Source organism: Myotis daubentonii, chromosome 8 (genome assembly GCF_963259705.1).
Source record: "Myotis daubentonii chromosome 8, mMyoDau2.1, whole genome shotgun sequence".
Taxonomy (NCBI): Eukaryota; Metazoa; Chordata; class Mammalia; order Chiroptera; family Vespertilionidae; genus Myotis; species Myotis daubentonii.
In genome coordinates, this window is record NC_081847.1 from 67,914,838 (window position 1) to 67,921,451 (window position 6,614).

Consider the following 6,614-nt stretch of genomic DNA (forward strand, 5'->3'; position numbering starts at 1 on the left):
GATTCTCTGTCATCATTGATATTTCTATCTCTCCCTCTCCCTTCCTCTCTGAAATCAATAAAAATATATTTTAAAAAATTTATTTCTGATAATTTTTTATTATGGGCAAGGCCCCTGATTCGAGTTCTAGGTAGTTAAAGGGAGGGGCAGAAGTTTCTTATGAGCCTGATGCTAAAATTGTTTTTAAATAAAAGTAATTATATACCACTGAGTCACATCTTAGGGTGGCTCATTCTGAACCCCCACACTGGCAAATTTGAGGACCTGGGAAATAGGGGAGGGGCTTTATGACCAGGGACCATATGAGGTAAGGTGAGCCTTGAACGTGCAGTGTTTGGAGGGTCTGGGCTTGTGACTGAAGTCTGAGCAGGGGGTAGCTAGGTAAGAGCACTTCTAGTAGGCCCATTTGGTGTGAGGGTAGGGGGGCTGTGGGGCCAACTAGAAGCTGAGAGAGGAGGAAGCTAGGGCAGTCCTTCGGAGGGGCACTGCTCTGGGTCTGAGGGTAGTGGGGAGTTGGGGGAGGTTCAAGTAGGGGTGCTGAGAGCCAGATAACCCCATATTTTCAGTCAGAGCCTCAAGTGTGAGGTGGGTACCATCAACACTAATAGGCATGCTCTCCATCTGGGGAGAACACCCATGACATTCCCTTCCTCCTCTACTTCCCCACAGGCATCTCCTAAACTGTAAGGGACCCACAGAGACTTGCGACCAAGGGAACAATAGGCAGTAGTATTTTGTCCCAGGCTAACCCCCTGAATCTATCTCCAATGCCCCCTTCTCTCTGATCTCCCTTGAGCCAAAGCAGCCCAGCCTAGGTCCTCCTGTTGATTCTACGCTAAGCCCTTCCTGTTTCACTGTCCTGAGTGTACTTTTGCTGCAGCCAATAAATTCTTGCCTGCTTTGCTGCAAAACAACAACCCCCTCCCCCCCAAAAAAAGAAACCAAAAAATGGAGGGTTGGGGTTCATTTGACTCCTGTTTATGAAGGTTTGGACTTCTGGGAGGGGAGAATGGGATGGCTGTAGTTTTGTTGGCTGTCAGGTGAGCTGAGGACTGCCTGGGAGGAGACTTCCCAGACCTCAGCCAGCATCAGCCCAGGACAATTAAGTCTACAACTGCTGTGGCATAGTTTGCTTTCTTGATGTTTTTAAATGACTAATATTTTGCATCAAGCACTCTTCTATATTAAGAACACGGTGGTATCACCTTAACCAGTTTGGCTCAGTGGATAGAGCATCAGCCTGTGGACTCAAGGGTCCCAGGTTCAATTCCGATCAAGGGCATGTACCTTGGTTGTGGGCACATCTCCAGTAGGGGGTGTGCAGGAAGCAGCTGATCCATGTTTCTCTCTCATTGATGTTTCTAACTCTCTATCCCTCTCCCTTCCTCTCTGTAAAAAAATCAATAAAATATATACAGTGGTATGTTTGGTGTCTGGTTGTTTTCATGGTGTTTTTCACCTTCATTTCTAATTGGGGGCACATTATCAGAACTAGTCTGGGCACCATCAAATAAAACAAAATGGATAATATTGTTAGAGGCTATAATGATGGTGACTGTAGAAAGAAAGAGAAAGCAGAAAGAAAGGAGGGAGGAAGAAAGAGAAGGATGGCACTTGTCTCTAATCACTTGGGGTTCTGATTCACAGAACATTGGTGTTACAGCACATGCTACAGATGTTACAGCTAGGATAGTGCCACCTTGTGGCAATAGCACAGTTAAAATTCACTCAACTTACTGACTTTTAGCTTTAAGGATGTTAAATTCTTGATACATTTTTTTAAAAATTGAGGTGTGTCATTTCAAATTTTGGTCATTAAGTAAGACATTGCAAATGGTTTTTTGAATTGCTCTATTTTAAATAAGCATAATTCAATTTCAGATAAAATGCAATTATGCTATTCAGGAATTTACCACTAAAAGAGAGGAAATGCAGATTTTTTTTAACAGCTTTATTGAGATACCAGAGGCTCAGTGCATGAATTCGTGCACAGGTGGGGTCCCTCGGCCTGGCCTGAGATTGGGCCAATCAGGACCAATCGGGGCACTGATGCGGGGGGGTGGGGCGGGGGGTGGCAGGGAGGGACCACTGGAGGTTGGCTGTGGGAGTGCACTAACCACCAGAGGGCAGATCCTTCATTGTGTGTCTGCCCCCTAGTGGTCAGTGTACATTATTGCTCCCATCCAGTCTCAGGGCTTAACGGTCGCTTAGGCTTTTATATATATACTAGAGGCCCGGTGCACAAAAATTTGTGCACTCGGGGGAAGGGGGGGTCCCTCAGACCTGCCTGTGCCCTCTTGCAGTCTGGGACCCCTCGGGAGATAATGACCTGCTGGCTTAGGCCTGCTCCCAGGTTTCAGAGGGCAGGCCCAATCCCTAGGTGCAGCCCCTGGTCGGGCTCAGAGCAGGGCCGATTGGGGAGTTGGGGCGCCGCCCCCTGTCATGCACAGAGCAGGGCAGATTGGGAGGTTGCGATGCCACCCTCAGTCACGCTCAGGGTTGGGCCAATTGGGGGGTTGGGACACCGCCCCCTGTCACACTCAAGGCAGGGTCGATGGGGAGGTTGTGGCGCCACCCCCTGTCACGCACAGAGCAGGGCCCATCAGTGGGGTTGGGGCTCCATACCCTGTCATGCACAGAGCAAGGTCAATCAGGGGGTTGGGGAGCTCCCCCCTGTCATGCACAGAGCAGGGCCAATCAGGGGGTTGAGGAGCTCCCCCCTGTCACTCACAGAGTAGGGCCGATAGGGGAGTTGGGGCACCGCCCCGTCACACTCAGGGCAGGGCGGATCAGGGGATTGGGGCGCCGCCCCCTGTCACACATAGAGCTGCAGGGCGATCGGGGGGTTTGGGCGCTGCCCCCTGTCACGCTGATCCCGGTGCCGGGAGGCCTCACGGCTCCACTGATCCCGGTGCTGGGAGGCATATTACCCTTTTACTATATAGAATAGAGGCCTGGTGCATGGGTGGGGCTGGCTGGTTTGCCCTGAAGGGTGTCCTGGGTTAGGGTGGGGGTCCCCACTGGGGTGCCTGGCCAGTCTGGGTGAGGGGATGATGGCTGTTTGCAGCTGGTCACACACCCTTCAGGGTGGGGGTCCCCACTGGGGTTCCTGGCCAGTCTGGCTGAGGGGCTGAGGGCTGTTTTCAGGCTGGGACTGAAGCTCCCAACCGCTCCTTTTTTTCTTTTTTTTTTTTTTTATTCTGGGCCAGCTTTAGCTCTGAGGCCTCGGCTGCTGAAAACAGGTTTCTGGCCTTTGTTTACGGTCTGTATTTGATACAATGTTGCGGTCCGGCTGCCTGAAGCTCCGCTGAGTAAAGCAGGTTTCTGGGTTTTTTTTAGCTTCTTTATTCGCAACATAGTTGCTTAGAGTTGCAACTGAGAGGCAGGCAAGTCAGGCAGGGAATGTTGGAATTCTCCATCACTGAAGCAAGCAAGCCTCCCTGTTCCCATCAGCTGCCTGGCTGTCGGCCGCCATCTTGGCTGCCAGTTAATTTGCATATCTTGGCCCTACTCTGTGAGTGACAGGGGGATTAGCCAATGGGAAGGGTAGAGGAGTGACACTAATTACCATGTTTCTCTTTTATTAGTGTAGATACTAGAGGCCCGGTGCACAAAAATTTGTGCACTCAGGTGGTAGGGGGGGTCCCTCAGCCCGGCCTGTGCCCTCTCACAGTCTGGGACCCCTCAGGGGATGACCACCTGCTGGTTTAGGCCCACTCCCCGGGGGATTGGGCCTAAAATGGCAATCAGACATCCATCTGGCAGCCCGGCAGCCCTCTGGGGATGCCCACTTGCCAGTGGGGAGCAGGCCTAATCTGCAGTGGGACATCCTTAGCACTGCTGAGGAGGCAGGAGAGGCTCCCACCACCACTGCTGTACTGGCAGCCATCAGCCTGGCTTGTGGCTGAGCAGAGCTCCTCCCATGTGAGAATGCCCTGACCACCAGAGGGCAACTCCTGCATTGAGCATCTGCCCCCTGGTGGTCAGTGTGTGTCATAGTGACCAGTCATTCCCAGTCCTTCTGCTGTTAGGGTCAGTTTGCATATTACCCTTTTACTATATAGGATAGAGGCCTGGTGCACGGGTGGGGGCTGGCTGGTTTGCCCTGAAGAGTGTCCTGGATCAGGGTGGGGGTGCCTGGCCAGCCTGGATGAAGGACTGATGGCTGTTTGCAGCTGCTCACACCCCCTTCAGGGTGGGCGTCCCCACTGGGGTGCCTGGCCAGCCTGGATGAGGGGATGATGGCTGTTTGCAGCTGGTCACACCCCCTTCAAGGTGGGGGTCCCCACTGGGGTGCCTGGCCAGTCTGGGTGAGGGGCTGAGGGCCGTTTTCAGGCTGGTGGGTGACTGAAGCTCCCAACCTCTCCTTTTTTTCTTTTTTTTTTCTTTTTATTCTGGGATTTATTTACCCTCTATGGCTGTCACTGGAACTGAGAGCCAGCTTTAGCTCTGTGGCTCGGCTCCAGCTCTGAGACCTTGGCTGCTGAAAGCAGGTATCTGGGTTTGTTTGGCTTCTATAATTGAAACACTGTTGCAACTCCAGCTCTGAGGCCTGGCTGGCTGAAAGCAGGTTTCTGGGGTTTATTTAGCTTCTATAATTGCAACATTATTTCTTAGAGTGCAGATCAGAGGCCGGCAGCGGCAGGCGGGGAACCTTGGCTTCCTCCATCCCTGGAGTAAGCAAGCCTCCTGTTCGCTTCAGTTGCCTGGCTGCCGGCCACCATCTTGGTTGACAGTTAATTTGCATATCTCGCTGATTAGCCAATGGGAAGGGTAGCGAAGTTATGGTTAATTACCATGTTTCTCTATTATTAGATAAGATATAGACTAGCGGCCTGGTGCACAGATTCGTGCACCAGTAGGGTCCCTCGGCCTGACCTGCGCCCTCTCGCAATCCAGGACCCCTCAGGGGATGTTGGACTGCTGGTTTTGGTGTGATCCCCACAGGCCAGGCCGAGGGACTCCACTGATGCACGAATCCATGCACCGGGTCTCTAGTATGCTATAAGATCTTTGGTTAATATCTTCCCGACCTCCCCCTTCCCACAGAGATTCATCAGTCTGTTCTATGTTTCCATGCCTGTGCATTGAGCATCTGCCCCCTGGTGGTCAGTGCATATCATAGCTACCGGTTGAACAGTCAAACGGTCACTTAGAGTTTTATATAGAGAGGTAATTTGCATACCATAAAATTCACCTATTATAAATGTACATTTGAAAGATTTTGATAAATTTTCTGAGTCATACAATATCATGACAGTCCAGTTTTAGAACATTTCCATCATCCTACAAAAGCAAATGGTGGTTGGGCTCTCTGGCAAAATTTATGCCAACACCAACATGCACTACCCCATCCCAAACTAATTCCAGTCAAGGCCAATATAAAAACCAACTGGGCTATCTGGCCACTTGTCCATCCTATCCCATCCCACACGTTCAATGTTCCTCCTTCTTCCTTCCTTTCCTCGTGCCTCTAATTGGTGACAGCCTTGTCTCATACTGACTCCGAGATTCATTTTTCCCTTCCCCTTCTCCACCCTGTGCCTTGGGTAGCTACTCTGAGCTGGAGGCAGATGTTTTTCTGGGATTCTTTGTTTTGACATGCCCCACCTTCCCAGAGCCATTCCATCTCATCTGCTACTTAAAAATATATATATATATATATATATATATATATATATATATATATATATATAATTGATTTTTTACAGAGAGGAAGGGAGAGGGATGGAGAGTTAGAAACATTCATGGGAGAGAAACATTGATCAACTGCCTCCTGCACACCTCCTACTGGGGATGTGCCTGCAACCAAGGTACATGTCCTTGACCGGAATCGAACCTGGGACCTTTCAGTCCGCAGGCCAACACTCTAGTCACTGAGCCAAACCAGTTAGGGCTCATCTGCTACTTAAATAAAAAAAGAATTTAAAATTGATTTTCAGAGAGAGAGAAACATTAATGTGAGAGCGTACCATCCATTAGCTGCCTTCTGCATGCCTCTTACTGGGGATGGAGCTGGAAACCCTGACTGGAAATAGAACCAGCAACCTTTCAGTACACGGAAGGATGCCCAATGAACTGAGCCACATTGGCCACGGCTACTACTCTTAAAAAAAGTTTTTTAAATTGATTTCAGAGAGGAAGAGAGAGGGAGAGAAAAATAGAAACATCAATGATGAGAGAGAATCATTGATCAGCTGCCTCCTGCATGAACCACAGTGGGATCGAGCCCACAACCTGGGCAACCATGACCTCCTGGTTCATAGGTCGACGCTCAACCATTGACCCACACCGGCCGGGCCAGAGGGGTTTTTATGAATGACCGGGCATATGCTCTGACCAGGAATCAAACTGTGACCTCTTGATTTATAGGTTGAAGCTTAACCACTGAGCAACACTGGTTAGGCTGCTACTCCTTTTGAGTGGAGGCTATTTCTTGCTGCTCCCACTGTCTGTGCCTGTCTGACACACCAAAGCTGTGCTCCCAGCACTGCTTTTCCATGGCACTTAAGGGTTGCCCGTCTAGTACTGTTGGTTACTTCCCATGGTAACGGAATTCAAACTCTTCCAGAACAAATAACTCTTCCACCTTTACCATGGGTCTACCTTTGTCT